The 20,003-nt window shown below is 39.2% G+C and overlaps 1 long non-coding RNA gene across 1 annotated transcript; it reads right to left on the bottom strand.

Moving 5' to 3' along the window:
* Window positions 1-260: 260 nt before the first annotated feature.
* Window positions 261-19,884, bottom strand: LOC118898725. The gene is made up of 4 exons (XR_005020809.1): window positions 18,600-19,884; window positions 8,270-8,276; window positions 7,629-7,631; window positions 261-270 (listed from the first exon to the last, which is right to left on the bottom strand). It is a non-coding gene; the product is annotated as an uncharacterized LOC118898725 (long non-coding RNA).
* Between the last annotated feature and the right edge of the window lie 119 nt (window positions 19,885-20,003).

The raw sequence follows: 20,003 nt of genomic DNA, 5'->3' as shown, positions 1-20,003 counted from the left end.
TTTCACCTCATGTATTTGAAGCTCTGTTGTTTGGTACATTCATATTTGTGATTGCTAAGTATTCTTGGTGGATTGACCCCTGTATTATTATAAAATGTTCCTCTCTGTCCCTGGTCATTTTCTTTGCTCTGAAGTCTACTTTTTCTGATATTATTATGGTCTCCCTGCTCTCTTCTGAGTAATGTTTGTGTGTGTATATTTTTCTGTTTACTTTTGACCTACACATATCATTATATCAATACTTGACATGAGTTTCTTGTAGACAACATGCTTTTTTTTAATCCATCCTATCGCTCTCTCTTTTAATTGATTTATTAAACCATTTGTATTTTATGTAATTGTTGATATGTTAGGGGCATCGGTCTGCCATTACACTGTTTTAAACACTTTCTTTGTTCCTTCTGTTTTTGTTCTTCTGCTTCACTTTTCTTGCCTTTCTTTGTCTTACCTGAACATTTTTAGAATTCTATTATCTATAGTGTTTTTGTAGATTTTTTTGGTGGTTGCTCTAGGTATTATATTATAGTTATAATCGATGAACCCACATTGACACATCATTATCACCTGAAATCTATAGTTTACATTCACATTCACTCTTCCAAGGGACATTTTTATGAAGTTTTGGGGGCCTCTTTCTCAGCAGCTCCCTGTTCTCTGGTACCCTGATCCTTGAATCCCAGTGGTCTTAGAAAATCCCTGAACTCTGATCTGCTTCCTGCCCTTAATGAGACTGTCAGTCTATGTCTGACGCTGTTTACCTGCACCAAGGTTTGGGAAATACCCTCAGGCATAAGTCTGGGCACATGTGAACCTTGCCTCCAACACGTCCCTTCTATCAAGGATCTTTGTCGCTGTCCAGTGGCTACAAACCCTTTTGAAAATAGTTCAGAGATTCACAGGAAGTTGCAAAGATAACACAGAGAAGTCCTATTATCTTCAGCCAGTTTCCTCCAATAATTACATCGAACAAAACTATAGTACAGGCTTCCCTGGTGGCGCAGTGGTTGAGAATCTGCCTGCCAATGCAGGGGACACGGGTTCGAGCCCTGGTCTGGGAAGATCCCACATGCCGCGGAGCAACTAGGCCCGTGAGCCACAACTACCGAGCCTGCGCGTCTGGAGCCTGTGCTCCGCAACAAGAGAGGCTGCGACAGTGAGAGGCCCGCGCACCGCGATGAAGAGTGGCCCCCACTTGCCGCAACGAGAGAAAGCCCTCGCACAGAAACGAAGACCCAGCACAGCCATAAATAAATAAATAAATTAATTAATTAATTAAAAAAGAAACCCAAAAAACAAAAAACTATAGTACAATATCAGAACCAGGAAATTGTCATCGGTACAAGTGTGTGTATAGTTTTATGTCATTTTATCACATGTATAGATTCATGTAACCACCATAACCATCAGGAGACAGACAATTCTGTTACAACAAAGCTCTCCCTCAAGCTACCTCTATAATCACAGCTCTTCCTCTCCCTCCTACCATTGCTAACCCCTGGAAAATGCTCATCTGTCCTTTACAATTTTGTCTTTCTTGAGAATGCTGTATAAATAAAATCACACATGTGAAGTTTTGAGATTGGCTTTTTTCACTCAACATATTTGCCTCGATATCCATCCAAGCTGTTGCCTGCAGCAACAGTTTGTTCCTTTTTTATTGCTGAGTAATATTCCTCGATATGGATGTATCACTGTTCGTTTAACAGTTCACTTGTTGTAGGATAATTTTAGTTGTTTTTAGTTTTTGGCTATTACAAATAAAGCTGCCATGAACAATTGTGTCCAGTTATTTATGTGAACATAAATTTAATTTCCTGCTTCTGTGTGTGATGGGCCAACTGCATACTGTGGTCCCCTTCTCAGGCTTTGGAGTTTTTTGTTTTTTGTTTTAAATATTGGCTATATTCCCTGTGTTGTACAGTATATCCTTGTAGCTTATTTTATACCTAATAATTTGTACCTCTTAATCCCAGGGCTTTTTTTTTTTTTTAATTAATTAATTAATTAATTAAAATTTGGCTGTGTTGGGTCTTTGTTTCTGTGTGAGGGCTTTCTCTAGTTGCGGCGAGCAGGGGCCACTCTTCATCGCGGTGCATGGGCCTCTCACTATCGTGGCCTCTCTTGTTGCGGAGCATAGGCTCCAGACGTGCAAGCTCAGTAGTTGTGGCTCATGGGCTTAGTTGCTCCGTGGCATGTGGGATCTTCCCAGACCAGGGCTCGAACCCGTGTCCCCTGCATTAGCAGGCAGATTCTCAACCACTGTGCCACCAGGGAAGTCCCGGCTTTGGAGTTTTGATCCAAGTTTGGTCAGTGAATCATAGCCTGAGCAGTGCAGATGAAACCAAGAGTGAAGTGCTGGAGTCCATCTAGAAGGCCGGGCAGGAGAGCACCCTCAGCCTGGGCTCCATGATGTCTACGCTGTGTCCTCTTGATTGATAAGGGAAAATCCATAGTGGATTGGCTCCCTCACTTCCCTTTGCTGGTCTTGGGAAGAGTGGGCACCAGCTGCTATTTTGAAAACTTGTATAAGGATTCTGTTATTATATAAGAGCCTCTTTTCCCTGGGGGACCATGAGGTCTCTGCAGAGTGGATATCTCCTTTCTGTGACCGCAGACTACACGTCTGGCACATGGGGAGGGGGAGGCACTGTGAGTGATACATGCGGGGACCTGGTCCTTGTTCTAGAAGCTGTGTCTGTCTGGGTCTTGGGGCCCAGCTTGCTCACACCCAGTTCACAGAGGAGCCTCGATACTGAGTCTATGGGGGAAGCCTTGGGCCTCTGGGAGGCGAACTAATCCCTGTCTTGCCTCCCTCGGCTGCTGGTGAGGGTTTAGACCCTTCTCAGCCCCCAAACAGCACCTCTGTCTCCCCTCTTCCTTTCACAGTCTTTTCCTCCCAGTTCAAGACCATTCTAGTTTAAGCTGTGCAATATCCAGCAGCCTTGATTTTCTGTGTGATTGAAGTTCTAGGCGGGGTTGGATTCAGCTCAGTGGTGTGCAGCTGAAAAAGATAAGCTGTGTTTATACATTTATTCCAGGAAACGGAACAATTCCAGGAAGGCATGTATCATAATCTTAAAAACAGGAGGTTGTCTGGCCTCGTTCCAGAAGGGAACTTCCCCACCCCTAGTGACGATCCCCTGTTTCTTCATCCAGATGGGGGCCAAGTGTAGACTTCAGCTCAGCACTGCTATTGACAGTGCCCTGGCCATGGTCTTAGACATCTGGGGACATTTAGGGATGGAGTGAATAGTCCCTACATGTTCTGCGGATGGAGACCATCTCTGGCCCTGCCCTGGCTGACAAGGTGCCTTGGGATGAGAGACCAGAGGAGCTGCGCAGGAGTCCTGGCCCTGCGGAGCCCCCAGCCCTCCTGCTTGCACAATTGCTTTGCTCCTGTCCCAAGCCAAGCCCCTCACTGGATGCTGGAGCTGCAGAGAGGGAGGGACGAGCACACAGAATCCTGCCTGAATGGAGCTCCAAGCCCAGAGGGGTGCAGACAGGAACAGGGAATCACAGCACGACACAACCAGGGGGGAGACGGGGAGGTCCTGGGCGCCTGGGGACCCAGAGGGTGGCAGCTGACCAGGCTGGGGCCTGCAGTGCAGCTTCTCAGATGTGGGGTGTCTGATGGGGGAGAAGAGGAAGGGGGGTATGGGGCAGGGTGTGGGGTCAGAGAGAACTGGATGTGCACAGGAGCAGAGGCAACAACGAGCAGCGGGTCAGGGAAAGGGCAAGTCATCCAGTCAGCCTGGGTGGAGCAGGGAGGGCGAGGAGAGGAGAGGAGGGCAGGTCAGGAAGGGCTGTGAGCTGCCCAAAGGACCTGCCCTGTGCTCTGAGGTCAGAGGAAGGTCACGGGCAGACGTGCCCTTAGGAGGCAGGTCACAGAGGGTCTTGGGGAGACTGGATGTGGAGTGATGGGAGCAGGAGGTGGGGGGGTGTTGGAGCCCATCCAGACGCCGCGAAGTGAAACTAGCACAGCTAGTGCCCTGAGCAAAGCTTGGGACGCTTCGCGGATAAGAAAGCAAAGCTTCTCGCCACGGTTTGGTGGGAACCTCATAACATTACCCCTGTTGTTACTTGGAAGTGTGTTACTCATCCCGGGAGTGCTTGGGGGATTTCAGCCCCGAGAACAATTGTTGAGACGACCCCCTGAGATAATTATAACAACTGTATTTCCCACATTGCCTATACCCACCCCACCTCCTCCTGTTTGGGTTAAAGGATTGGGGAATAATATGTTTAGATTACGAGATCCAACATTGTAGGAGAAACTAAAAGTATTATGGCCAAAATATGGTGTTTTGGATATGTCTGGTTTTATATTAAGGGATGTTTACGACCATTGAAAGTAGCCAGGAATAGATTTGAAGTTGATGTTTTATATGCAATCTATAGCAGATCCGGTAATTGGCGCGCAAAAGCAATACAGTCACAAGGTATATATTGTAAATACTTTAAGAATGATTTACCTTTTAATGTAACTTGCCCTTGAAGTGAATTTATGTTACACATTTATAAGAATTGTGTAATCATTGTATTATGAGAATGTTTTGAACTATACGCTCTTTCATAATTGATAACATCAAGGAAAGTAAACACCTGAGAGACTGTGGTCATGGACCAATGGTACACTTGAAACAGAGACTGCTAATACGAAGAGATATTCATCTAACCGAGAAAACCACAATGATGGGAACGTACCTTGCCTCAGGGCATGGAAAAAATAAGATGACCACAAAGAAAGATTATTATGTCTGGACCATTGTAGTATTGATATGACTATTTGAAAATAACTGAGAGCCTAATAACTAGTTGTTATGATAAGGTTAAATAATCATTTAATGATATATAAGGACTTAAGTTTTTACAATAAACTGTCAGATGCTTGCAACCCTTTTGAGTGGTGCTGCTCTGTCCTCGCCGACTCCGTTCCCTACCTCAGGTTATCCTGTCCCGCTGGAGCTGGACTCCGGCAGGTGGCGCCCGCACAGGGACCTGAAGAGTGGGTAAGTATTTTTCGAACGGATAGGAGTCTCACCTAGGGTGCTGCAGACCCCCAACTAGAAAAGGTTGGTAAGGAAGGGTGAATAATAAGGTATATAAATATGGGACATTCTGAATCTAAAGAAAGACAATTATTTATTGATATTGTTAAGCATATGTTAAATGGGAGAGATATAAAGGTAACAAGTAGGCAACTAACTACGTTCTTTCAATTTGTACAGGAGCAATGTCCTTGGTTCCCTGACCAGGGTACTGTTAATATACAAACCTGGGAAAAGTTTAGAGAAACTTTACAGGTATATTATAGCCATTTTGGCCCAGAAAAGGTGCCAGTGGATACTTTTGCACTTTGGAATCTAATTAAAGAAAGCATTGCCCCCTTGCCGGAGGGACAAAAGTCACAACCAGATGAGAAATCCAATAAGGCTACTTCCCTTTTGCCTTCGGGTTCTGAAAACACTGAAATAGAAATTATGGCTGCTAACTTTGGAAATTGCAAAGTAGATTCGGACTCAGAGGAGGATGAGGAACCTGATGACCAAGATGAGTCTAATAAAGATGAGGAATTACCAGCTGCAGATCAAGATGATTTAGATGCAGCTGCATATGATTATGAGAGGAAAAAATATGATATACCTCCTACATTAAAATCTGATCCTCGTATTTTTCCAATTAAAGTTGATAAAAGACCAATACGAAGGTCTACTTTTGTGGGACCTCCAATAAACCAACCTTATCTTACAGCCCCTAAAATGCAATTAAAAGATCCACCATATGCTCCTAATTCTAAAGGGCCTCCACCACCACCACCTCCTTTTAGCAAAGGGACCAAAGATGGTTTTAATCCTCCCTTTCAAGGGCCTCCGCCTCCTTTTAGTAAAGGAGCTAAGGGAGATTTTAATAAATTTCGAAGAGCTCATAGAAGAATAGATGATGATGATACAGATTATACTTTTGCAGCATGTTTTCCAGTTATGTATGGAGGAAAATTTGAAGATGATATATACTGGGATCCTTTGCCACTAAAATTATTGAAAGAATTAAAAATTGCATGTGTAAATTATGGTCCCATAGCCCCTTATACTATAACATTGTTGGATGCCTTGGCAAATAGATGGATGACCCCCTATGATTGGATTCAGGTTGCTAAAGCTTGCTTGTCAGGAGGGCAATATTTACTATGGAAAACTGAATATGAAGAACAAGCTAAAAAACAGCATGTTACCAATAAGAGGCGAGGAAACTATGATGTTACCTTGGATATGTTATTAGGAGAAGGAGATTATTATTCAGCACAACAGCAAATGTATATGGGAAAAGAGGCCTTATGGCAAGTAACTATGTGTGCAATTAATGCTTGGAAAGCTCTCCCACTTATGCCTGGTAAAGCTTCCACATTAAGTGATTTAAAACAAAAAGTGGAAGAACCTTATGAGGATTTTGTATCCAGATTAATGCAAGAAGTTAAAAGAGTAATTTCTGATGAAGAAGCAACTAAAATTTTAATAAAGCAATTAGCCTATGAAAATGCTAGCCCAGTATGTCAAACCTTGCTTAGACCTATTAGAAAAACTGGAGATATCTCTGACTTTATTAAACAATGTTCTGATGTGGGTCCTTCCTTTTTACAGGGAGTGGCAATAGCAGCTGCCTTGAAAGGAGAAAGCTATCCACAATGTATGAATAATTTAATACAAAAACAAGGGCCAAATATTAAAGCTAAAAATAGAAATTGTTTTGCTTGTGGACAAGGAGGTCATTTTAGTAGGGAATGTCCAAACAAACAAAGTCCTGAAAAATTACCAACTACTTTAAAAAATGAATATACAGTTCCTCTTAGTGGAATGCCTAGCACTCCATGCCAGAGGTGTGGAAAAGGAAATCATTGGACTAAATTATGTAGATCCAAATATCATAAAAATGGTCAATTGCTGCCTCCTGCCCCTATATTTTCTACCCCAGTTTTTCCAGGCAAATCAGATGAAAACATTCCTTCGGGAAACATGCGGAGGGCCTCGTTCCAGGCCCCACAAACAATAGGGGCGCTATGCCAGTTACAGACACTCAATCCCTTTCTGCCCTCCGGCCAATCAGCGAACTCTTCAGGGCCACCCCAGGGAGTGCAGGATTGGACCTCAGTGCCGCCACCTCCACAATATTAACACCAGATTCCCCTCCAGTAAAAATCCCTACAGGGATATCAGGACCATTGCCAGAAGGAATTTTGGGGCTCATAATAGGGCGAAGTTCTACATCCTTATCTGGTCTCTCAGTAATACCAGGGGTTATAGATTCAGACTACTCTGGAGAAATTCAAATTTTAGTAGCCCCACCTCTTAAAACTCAACAAATATTTAAAGGCCAAAGAATTGCTCAATTATTGCTACTGCCTTACTACAAACAAGGCAAAATTTTAACACAGGAAGCTAGAAAGGAAAGGGGCTTTGGTTCCAGTGATATGGTATTTTGGATACAAGAAATAACTAGGAATCGACCCTTGAAAACATTAACTATTAATGGAAAAAATATACAAGGTCTTTTGGATACTGGAGCTGATACCTCATGCATTGCTGGAAAAGATTGGCCCTCTAATTGGCCCTGTCATATGACAGAAAATATACTAACTGGTTTAGGTGAAGCTCCTACAGTAGCAAAGAGTTCCATTATGTTAGAATGGGTCAATACAGAGAATAAACAGGCTGGATCCTTTTGTCCTTACGTAATACCTGGTTTACCAGTCTCTTTGTGGGGACAAGACATATTATCTCAAATGGGAATGCTCCTATATAGTCCGGATGATTGGGTATCAGCACAAATGGTAAAGATGGGATATGATCCAGATAAAGGACTTGGAAAACAGCAACAAGGGAGACTTTACCCTATTTTGGCTAAACAAAATATAGGAAGAACAGGAATAGGATATTCAAATTTATAACTGGGGCCATTGTCAAGGAAACAGCTGACCCCATTACTTGGAAATCTGATGACCCAGTATGGGTAGAACAATGGCCCTTAACCACAGAAAAATTGTCAGCTGCTCAAGATTTAGTTCAACAGCAATTGTTGGCTGGACATATTGAACCATCTAATAGTCCTTGGAATACTCCTATATTTGTTATTAAAAAAAAATCAGGAAAATGGAGATTATTACAAGATTTAAGAGCTATTAATAAGACTATGGAAACTATGGGACCTTTACAACCAGGCTTGCCCTCTCCTGTAGCCATTCCTAATAATTATGCTATTATTGTTATTGATTTACAAGATTGCTTTTTTACCATTCCATTATATGAAAAAGATAAAATAAGGTTTGCTTTTAGTATTCCCTCCAGTAATTTTAAAAGACCTTATCAAAGATATCAATGGAAAGTTTTGCCACAGGGCATGAAAAATAGTCCTACTTTGTGCCAAAAATTTGTTGACAAAGCCATATTAAAAGTAAGACATAAATATGATGATTTATATTTAATTCATTATATGGATGATATTTTATTGGCTCATAAAGATAGAGTTATTTTACAAGAAGTTTTACAGGAGCTAATTGACTCTTTACAGGAGTGGGGTCTTAAAGTGGCTCCAGAAAAAATACAAACAACTCCTCCTTATAATTATTTAGGACGATTAATTAATGAACAGACTATAAGTCATATTTCATTTCAATTAAGAACTGATCAATTAATTACCTTAAATGATTTTCAAAAGTTGCTGGGGGATATAAATTGGATCAGGCCATTTTTAAAACTTACTACAGCTCAATTAAAACCATTGTTTAACATTTTACAAGGAAATGCTGATCCTTTATCCCCCAGAAATCTTACTAAAGAGGCAAAAATTGCATTACAGACTGTGGAAATGGCCATGAAAAGGTCATTTGTTCAAAGAATTAATTATGATTCCAGCTGGGATTTTTGCATTTTAGCTACACCTATAACTCCTACAGGATTGTTATGGCAACAAGGTCCTTTAGAGTGGATACACTTGGCAGCCACACAAAAGAAAGTGGTTGCAGCCTATCCAGATTTAGTAAGTAATTTAATTATTAAAGGCCGTAGAAGAAGCCGAGAGTTATTTGGTAAAGATATGGATAATATTATTGTACCTTTTACCAAAGAGCAATTTGAGACATTATTATGTATGGATGATTCTTGGGGTATAGCTTTGGCAGCATATTCAGGTCAAATATTATATCATTTACCAAAACATCCATTATTGCAATTTTTTAATAACCATGCAATGATTTTTCCAAATTGGTATTCAGCTGAGCCTTTACAAAATGCTCTTTTAGCGTTTACTGATGGCTCCTCCAATGGTAGAGCTACAATAATATTAGGACAAGAGAGATATACTTTTTCCACTGAGGAATGTTCTGCCCAAAAAGCCGAAATTATAGCCATTATTCAAATCATGGAAAGAACCACTGATCAAAAGGTTAATATATATACTGATTCTAAATATGTAACAAAATTATTTCCCCATATAGAAACTGCTACATTTCTGCCAGAGAGATTGTTAAACAATGTGAAGGATGTCCCATACATAATGTTTTGCCCAAAAGTGGTGTTAATCCTAGAGGATTGCTACCTAATGATTTATGGCAAATGGACGTAACCCATATAAGTAACTTTGGAAAACTTTCTTATGTACATATATGCATAGATACATATTCTCATGTTATTATGGCCACTGCCAGAACAGGAGAAGCCTATAAGGATGTAATACAGCATTTATTTTTTTGCTTTGCCTATTTGGGTATTCCTCGAAAGATAAAAACTGATAATGGACCGGCATATATCTCCAAGGCTTTTCAACAATTTTGCCAAACATTTAATATAATACATTCTACAGGAATTCCATACAATCCTCAGGGTCAAGCAATAGTAGAAAGAGCTAATCATACTCTAAAAATTATGATTAATAAATTACAGGAAGGAGAATATAAACATGTTTCTCCTCATCATATTATTAATCATGCTTTATTTGTTTTAAACTATTTAAATTTAAATACAGAAGGGTTTAGTCCTATGCATATTCATTGGAAAAAGCCCTTAGATACCCAAAAACCGTTAGTTTATTGGAAGGATGTTTTAACAGGAAAATGGAAAGGACCAGATGTTTTGCTAACCAGTGGAAGAGGATATGCTTGTGTATTCCCACAGGATTTGGATTCCCCCATCTGGTTACCGGATAGACTAATAAGGCATTATACTTTAAGAAAAATTTCCGAAGAAAAGGTTACAAATGAATCAAAACTGCGCCTCCACGAAAAAAGAGAAAACAAAACTGACTCCAGAAATGTTGATACCGCCGATGCAACAGATGTCACTTGAAAACATGCCATCCCCCTCTGAGACAAATATTAAGATATCCAGTCCACATAAGAGAAAGCGGCTTGCCCATGCAACGAAAAGTTCCTCTCCGGTAACTTGGGGACAAATAAAAAGGCTCTCTGAAGACGCTGAAGGATTGGTAAGATCACAAAATTTGCCATTGAACAGCTCTACACTTTTGCTGGCTTTCATAAGCATATTGACTACACAGGTATGTTTTTGCACTGCTAAAAATGCTACTTATTGGGCCTATTTTCCAGATCCACCAATGTTACATGTAGTAAATTGGAAAAATCCTGCTATACCTATAACTTCTTCTTTACCTGAATTAACGGGAGGCAATGGAAATGTACAAAATTATGGACAATTTATTACTAATTGGAATTATACTTTTGAGGGGCAATCTGATGCTCCCCCAATATGTTTTTTGTTATTTAAGGGAAATAAAAGCCCTAATAGAATTAAAAATGGGTGCTTATCCACTACTCTTTCGGGAATGTTAACACACTCACTGAGGTTATTTTATCATTCTAGTGGATTACAATGGGACTTATGGTCCCTTATAGGAAAATTTCCCAGTCCAGGAAGTAAAGATAATATTGCAAAGAAACATCCCAAGGGATTTTCAGATTGTGCCACATTAAAAACAACTAAAGTTGATAAATGGAATTTAATAGACCCTGTTGCTGGTTTTCCTAATTGGATATATTGTATATATAATGAAGGATTAAAAACTGTTATACTAGGCACTGATAATGATATATACGATTGGAGTTATGAAAATATAGATATTGATTATAGGTCATATTTTAAAAGCAGTGCCTATTATAACTGGACAGATGCCTTTTTGCCTTTACCTTTAAAAGTAAATAGATGGAATGTAGGAGGATGGGTACCACCTATTTTAATATATAAAGAAAAAAATACTACTTATACACAACCCCAATTGTGGAAATTACCTTTAGCTATACAATCAGTTAATTTAACACGACCCACAAGGAAAAAGGCTATATATAATGTACAAGCTTGTGTTACTTCGCCTTATTCTCTACTTACTGCTGATCAAACTGCTAAATTACAAATTGTACAAAATAATGGCAGATATTATGTTACTTGTAGAACTTGTTTTTTAACTACTTGTTTAAATCCTAATAGTAATGCCAAAATAGTGTTATTATTAAAACGACCAGCTTATATTATGCTGCCAGTTACTATGAGTGATCCTTGGTATAGTGATTTAGGTGTAGAAATATTAAAAGAGATGAATGCATTATTACGGCCAGAACGCTTTGTTGCCACTTTAATATTAGGGATATCTGCATTAATTGCCACTATAAGTTCTTTTGCTATATCAACTTATAGCCTAGGTAAAGAAGTACAAACTGCTGAATATGCTAACATGCTGTCTCGTAATATTTCCTTTGCCCTTGCTACACAAGAAGCTATAGATAGAAAGCTGGAAGCTAAAGTTGATGCATTAGAAGAAGCAGTATTACATATAGGTCAAGAATTAACAGCATTGAAAGTGAGATTATCATTATCATGCCATAAAAAATATTCATGGATATGTGTAACACCTTTAGAAGTTAATAGTACAGAATATCCTTGGGAAAAAATACAAATGCATATTTTAAATATTTGGAATTCCAGTAATGTTGGATTGGATTTAGATAAATTACATTCTCAAATTCATGATTTAGCAGCCTCTCAGTTTAATGAAGATCCTGGAAAGGCTGCCAGTTCATTATTTCAAAATTTTCAATCCTTTTTAAATCAACATTCATTTACTGGCATATTAATAAACTATGGGGCTACTCTAATTATATTTATTTTGTTTATTATATTTTTTCCAGTCGTCATCAAAGTAATTTTTCGAGCCATTCATCAAATCCGCATTGAGTTTCACACCGCCTTATTAAAAAATAAAAAAGGGGGAGATGTTGGAGCCCATCCAGACGCCGCGAAGTGAAACTAGCACAGCTAGTGCCCTGAGCAAAGCTTGGGACGCTTCGCGGATAAGAAAGCAAAGCTTCTCGCCACGGTTTGGTGGGAACCTCATAACATTACCCCTGTTGTTACTTGGAAGTGTGTTACTCATCCCGGGAGTGCTTGGGGGATTTCAGCCCCGAGAACAATTGTTGAGACGACCCCCTGAGATAATTATAACAACTGTATTTCCCACATTGCCTATACCCACCCCACCTCCTCCTGTTTGGGTTAAAGGATTGGGGAATAATATGTTTAGATTACGAGATCCAACATTGTAGGAGAAACTAAAAGTATTATGGCCAAAATATGGTGTTTTGGATATGTCTGGTTTTATATTAAGGGATGTTTACGACCATTGAAAGTAGCCAGGAATAGATTTGAAGTTGATGTTTTATATGCTATCTATAGCAGATCCGGTAATTGGCGCGCAAAAGCAATACAGTCACAAGGTATATATTGTAAATACTTTAAGAATGATTTACCTTTTAATGTAACTTGCCCTTGAAGTGAATTTATGTTACACATTTATAAGAATTGTGTAATCATTGTATTATGAGAATGTTTTGAACTATACGCTCTTTCATAATTGATAACATCAAGGAAAGTAAACACCTGAGAGACTGTGGTCATGGACCAATGGTACACTTGAAACAGAGACTGCTAATACGAAGAGATATTCATCTAACCGAGAAAACCACAATGATGGGAACGTACCTTGCCTCAGGGCATGGAAAAAATAAGATGACCACAAAGAAAGATTATTATGTCTGGACCATTGTAGTATTGATATGACTATTTGAAAATAACTGAGAGCCTAATAACTAGTTGTTATGATAAGGTTAAATAATCATTTAATGATATATAAGGACTTAAGTTTTTACAATAAACTGTCAGATGCTTGCAACCCTTTTGAGTGGTGCTGCTCTGTCCTCGCCGACTCCATTCCCTACCTCAGGTTATCCTGTCCCGCTGGAGCTGGACTCCGGCAGGGGGGCAGTCAGGGGGCCGAGGGGGTCACAGAGGCAGGGACGGGGCTGCCCTGGACCAAGTCAGTGGATGGGAGACGGACGAGGCAGTGAATGCAGCAGAAACTTCCAGGGTTGGCATTGACTGGACTTCGTGATTGGATGCAGGTGGCAGGAGTTGGGGTGAAGGAGGGGCAGAGGGAAAGGAAGTGCTAGGGAGATGGAAGACTTAGGATGGCCCTCTTTTGGGACTGGGAAACCTGGAGGAGGGGTTAGAAGGGGGGATGTCGTTCCCCAGATCAGGAATGTAGAGGGAGTAGAAAGAGTATTAGTTCTGGCAGCTGGGGTGCCCTGGGGTGGAACATGGGGTGAGGAAGGGAAGAAAGTCAGGACCATGGGGTGCCTAGTGAGAGATGTGGGCAGAGGAAAGACCCAGCTCGAGCTCTTCACACAAGTGACCTTGAGCAAGTCATCGCCCTCGAGGGCCACATGGCAGGTGTCCACCCCACTGCAGACAGCTGTGTGATCCCACAAGGTCCTGGTCCCTGGCCGAATTGCCCGTTGGGTCACATTAAGATCCCTTCAACTTGCATCTTCAGGACATCAGCTCTGAGAGAAGGGTATCCTGAGGCCAGGAGGGGATCTAAGTGGGGGACGCAGTGTGACCCTGAACACCACGAGCAGGGGGTGCTGGGCTCGAGGGTCAGTGTGCAAGAAGGGCAGGGACTCAAGACTGACTGCTCAGTGTCGTCCTGGGTGGGCCTGGCTCTTGGACATGTTGGAAAGATGCTGTACATACCGTGTCATGAGTACACATATGCAGAAACACATCCACACAGCCCTGTGCATGTGAAGGCACATCTGAATGAACGTGTACTCAGCCAGCACAGTCCCTGGACCCTCCCTCCTTTCCCATGTCTCGGTGGGGGGTGGTGGTGGTGAGGGTGCCGGCCGAGACAACTGCTTGCACCTTCCGAGTTTCCCACCAGTTGATGAAGCTGAAGCATCCCCCCTTACCCCCAAAGAAGACACTCTCTGGGCGGTGGGCCTCAGATTCATGTACATCTGGCTGTTCTAGGGCAGGCAGGGCAAACACTACACCTGGAGACCTGGTTGAGATTTTTCAAAGTGGCTACGAGATGAGAACGTGATCCATCTGGCCCCCGCAAGCAGGGAAGGATTTTCTGTCTAAATATCATCCCTTGAGTTTGGAAGCATGAACATGTGCACACTGAATTGTGTTCTTTCCCACTGAGCACCTTGAGTTCTTTGGACATATTGTAAAAGACTCCGAAACTTTATTCTCTATAGGATGGAATTTGTTGTACATTGATTGAGTTGCACTTTTTGGTAAACCCTCTCACATGTCCCCAGAGGAACTTGTTTGCAAAAGATCCACACAGCATCAGTCTGGCTCCAAGGAGAGGGCAGGGCCTTCAGAGCTTGCAAGTCCTGCTTCCAAATCCTGGCTCCACCATATCTCAGCAGAGTCCTTGGGTGGTATTCCATCTCCCTGAGGCTCAAGAGACAACTTCTTAAGGGGAGATGATAATACTTGTCACCCTTTGGGATAGGGGAGGGATGAAACGAGACAGCAAGCTCTAGAGCGCGGGCTCAGTAGTTGTGGCGCACAGGCTTAGTTGCTCCGCGGCATGTGGGATCTTCCTGGACCAGGGCTCGAACCTGAGTCTCCTGCATTGGCGGGTGGATTCTTAAACACTGAGCTACCAGGGAAGTCCCAAGAGAGTAGATCTTATAAGTTCTTATAAGTTCTCATCACAAGAAACAAATTGTAACTATGTATGGCGGTGGGAGTTAACTAGACTTATTGTGGGGATCATTTCACAATAAATACATATATTGAATCATGTTGTACACCTGAAACTAATATCATGTTATATGTCAATTATATCTCAATACAATTTTTTAAAAAAGTTAAGTATGTATATTATTATTCCTAGAGGTAGCACTAAAATAATGATGCAAAGAGATATAGTAAAAAAAAGACAATAGGTTAATTAAAATTGGATGCCAAAAATGTTCACATAATCCAAAAAAAGGCAGGAAAGGGAAAAACAGAGGACTAAAAAACAGTGGGAACAAATAGAAAACAAACAATAAAATGGTACACCTAAATCCAAACCTATCAATGACTACTTTAAATGTAAATGGTCTAAACACATCAATTAAAGGAAAGATATTGTCAGAATGGATTAAAAAAACAAACCAACCAACAAACAAAAACTAAAACCATGACCCAACTATGTGCTATATACACAAAACTCAGTTCAAGTATAATGATACAGATAGGTTAAAAGTAAAACGGTGCTCTGTGATGATCTAGATGGCTGGGATGGTGGGTGGGGTGGGAGGGAGGTCCAAGAAGGAGGGGATATATGTATACATATAGCTGATCCACAAACAGCAGAAACTAACACAACATTGTAAAGCAATTATACTCCAATTAAAAAAAAAAGAAGTAAAAGGATGCCAAAAAGATACAACATACACACACTAATCAAAGAAAGCTGGAGTGACTATATTGATATCAGACAAAGTGGACTTCAGAGTAAAGGGATAACTAGGGACTTTACAAAATGACAAAAGAGTCAATTCATTAAGAAGAAGACATATGTGTTGGGGATCCCCAAGACCACCCCCGGGTTCAGTGATTCACTAGAAGGACTCATAGGACTTATCATATAGTCATACTTCCAGCTAAGATTTATTACAGTAATGGATACAAAGTGAAATCAGCAAAGGGAAAAGGCACATGGGGTGATGTCCAGAAGAAAACCAATGGTAAACTTCCAAAGTTCTCTCCAGTGCATTCACACAGGATGTGCTTAATTCTTCCATTGATGAGTTGTGACATGTGCAGTGTTGTCTACCAGGGAAGTTCTTTGAGTCTAGAAATTCAGGCTTTTTATAAAGGGTAAGTAATATAGGCACCCTCTGCCTAGCATGTACCAAAATTCTAGATTCCCAGAAGGAAACTGGGTATTCAGCATAAACTATATTTTTTATATCAACAGTTTAGGCACAGTGAGCCACTCTTAATATTTACAAATGTTTTATGTCAGTATAGGGAATTGTTTACCAGTTAAGTTCCCAGATACTAGCCAAGAGCCAACCTTGCAAGCAGGCTCTTCTAAGAATCGCTGTTTCAGGACTAGCATGGTAATTTTTTTTCTGCACGACATAATAATCCAAAGTTTTTTGCACAGTACTTTTTTTATTCTACATGATTAATATACAAAATATCCCCACTTCCCTGGAGAGACAGTATCATATCTAAAACACACTTTGATATGCACCGAACAATAGAGCTTCAAGATAAAGGAAGCAAAACCAGACAGAACTGAAAGGAGAAATAGATAAATATGCAATTGTAGCTGAAGACTTAACATTCCTCTCTGAAAACCTGATAGGACCTGTAGACCAGAAAACCAGTAATAATATAGAAGAACTGAAAAACACCATCAACAAATTGGATCTAATTGACATTTATTGAACACTCAACTCAACATCAGAGTACACATTCTTTTCAAGTGTCCACAGAACATTCACTAAAGCTTATATTCTGGATCATGAGAAAATATTAAAAATTTTTAAATAATTGAAATTATACAAAGTGTGAGTTAAACTACAGCTCAATAACAGAAAGATATCAGAATGATCTACAACACTTGGAATTAAATGACATACTTCTAAATAATCCATTGGTCAAAGAAGAAGTCTCAATGGACATTAGTAAATATTTTAAAATGAACAAAATGTAAACCCAAAATATCAAAATTTGTGTGTTATAGCTAAAGTGCCGAGAAGAAATTTATTGTATTAAATGCTTATACTAGAAAAGAAGAAAAGTTTAAAATCAATATTCTGAGCTTCCAACTGAAGAAGTTAGAAAAAAAGAGCAAAATAAACCAAAGCAAGCAGAAAGAAGGAAATAATAAAGATGAGAGTGGAAATCTATAAAATTGGAAACCGAAAACAGAAGAGAAAATCAATAGGGCCAAAGCTGTTTTTCTGAAAAGGTCAATTATAAAAAGGGGAAAAGATTCAAATTACCAATATCAGAAATGAAAAAAGGGCTTTCAGTAAAGATCCCTCAGGCATTAAAATGATAAGAAAATAATATTATGCACTCTACCTACATATATACATTTGATGACTAAGATTAAATGGACCAATTTCTTGAAAAACACAAACTACCAAAACCAACCCAAGATGAAATAGATACATAGCCTATTTCTATGTCTTATTAATGGAATTGAATTTTAAATTAAAAATCTTCCAAATGGAAATATCCAGGTCTAGATAGCTTCCCTGGCAAATTCTATGAAAGATTAAAGAAATATCCCCAATTTTTACAAACTTTTCCAGAAAATAGAGGAGGGGACAGCATTACCCTGATACCAAAAACAGACAATGATAGTGCAGGAAAGTAAAATTAGAAATCATTATCTTTCATAAACCAGATGCTAAAATCCTCAAAAATATTTTAGCAAATCAAATCCAGCTACAGGTATACCTCAGAGATATTGTGAGTTTGGTTCCACATTACCACAATAAGGCGAATATCACAATAAAGAGAGTCACAGGAATTTTTTGGTATTCCAGTGCACATGAAAGTTATGTTTACACTGTACTGTAGTCTATTAAGCATACGATAGCATTATATCTAAAAAACAACATACATACCTTAATTAAAAAATTATGCTGTTGGAAAAAATGGCACTGATAGACTTGCATGACACAGGGTTGCCATAAACCTCCAATTTGTTAAAAAATGCAATATCTGTGAAGCACAATAAAATGAAGCACAGTAAAACGAGGTATGTCTATATTTTCAAAATGAATAATACACCACGGCAAAGTAGAGTTTATCACAGAAATGCAAGTCTGGTTCAATATTTGATTATCAATTATGTAATACACCATATTTATAGCCTAAAGAATAAAAAACAAATGGTCAAATTATTTGATGCAGAAAAAACCTTTGACAAAATTCAACATCCATTCGTAATAATTTGTGATAAATTCGTAATAATAGTAATAATAATAAAAACTCTCAGTAAACTAAAATAGAAGGGTATGTCCTTAACTTGATAAGGGGCATCTACAAAAAATCTACAGTTAATATCATAAGGCTTCCTCCCTAATATTGGGAACAGGCAAAGAAGTCTACTCTCACTCCTCCTACTCAACATTGCACTAGAATTCTTAGCCAGCATAATAAGACAAGAAAAATAAAGCCTTATAGATTGGAAAGGAAGAAGTAAAATTGTCCCTTTTCACAGACAACATGTAAAAGATTCTATGTAATAGACAAAAACACTTCTATATATAGAAAATCAATCATATTTCTATATAATTACAATAAACGATTGCAAACTGGAGTTAAAAAATACCACTTACAATAACCCTAAAAAGATGAAATACTTAGCTATAAATCTAACAACACATGTATAGGATTTGTATACTAAAAACTAGAAGATGCTGATGAAATAAATCAAAGACCTAAGTAAATGCTAAGACCTGTTATGCTAATGGATTGAAAGATTCAACATAATAAAGAGGTCAATTTTTCCCAAGTTGCTTTATAAATTTTAATGCAATTCTCTTCAAAATCCCTGCAGCATATCTTGTAGGTATGGACAAGCTGCTTCTAAAATTTATAAGAAAAGGCAAAGGATCAAGAAGAGCCAAAATAATTTTGAAGAAGAATAAAGTTGGAGGAATTACATTACCCATTATCAAGATTTACTACAAGATTTATGCAGTAGTCAAGACAGTGTGGTATTGGCCAAGAGATGGACACATAGATTAATGGAACAGAATAGAGTCCAAAAATAAGCTTGCCCAAATATGGCCAATTGATTTTTGACAAAGTTGCAAAAGCACTTCAACAGAGGATAGATAGTCTTTTCAAAAACGTTACTGGAATAACTGGACATCCAAATGCAAAAACCAAACCAAACCAAACCAAAAGAAACCTCATAAAACTTCAACCTAAACTGCACAACATAATTAACAATTAATTTAAAAAGGATCATAGATCTATATGTGAACTATGATGTATAAAACTTCTAGAAGAAAACAAAGGAGAAAATTTTCATTAGGCAAAAACTGCTTAGATATGACACCAAAAATACAATTCAAGAAAAAATTGATGAATTGGACTTTATCAAAATTAAAAACTTTTGCTCTGCGAAAGAAACTGTTTAGAGAATGAAAAGATAAGCTAAGACTGGGAGAAATTACTTACAAATCACATATTTGACAAAGGACATTTATCCAGCCTATTTAAAGAAACTCTTAAAAGTCAGTGATAAGAAAACAAACAACTCAATTAAAAATGGAGAAAAGATCTGAACAGGCACTGCACCAGAGAGAATACACAGATGGAAAATTAGCACATAAAAAGACACTCAACATCTTTAGCCACTAGGCAAATACAAATTAAAGCCACAATGAGATACTTCTACACACCAGTGAAGATGGCTAACATAAAAAATACCGACAATTATGAGTATTATTTTTTTAATTTTTTTTCTTTTCTTTTATTAATTTATTTATTTTTGGCTGTGTTGGGTCTTCGTCTCTGTGCGAGGGCTTTCTCTAGTTGCGGCAAGCAGGGGCCACTCTTCATTGCCGTGCGCGGGTCTCTCACTGTCGCGGCCTCTCTTGTTGCGGAGCACAGGCTCCA

The sequence above is a fragment of the Balaenoptera musculus genome, chromosome 8 (assembly GCF_009873245.2).
Source record: "Balaenoptera musculus isolate JJ_BM4_2016_0621 chromosome 8, mBalMus1.pri.v3, whole genome shotgun sequence".
NCBI classification, from domain to species: Eukaryota; Metazoa; Chordata; class Mammalia; order Artiodactyla; family Balaenopteridae; genus Balaenoptera; species Balaenoptera musculus.
Note: the sequence above shows the minus strand (reverse complement) of the source record. Positions and strands in the feature narration are given on the sequence as shown.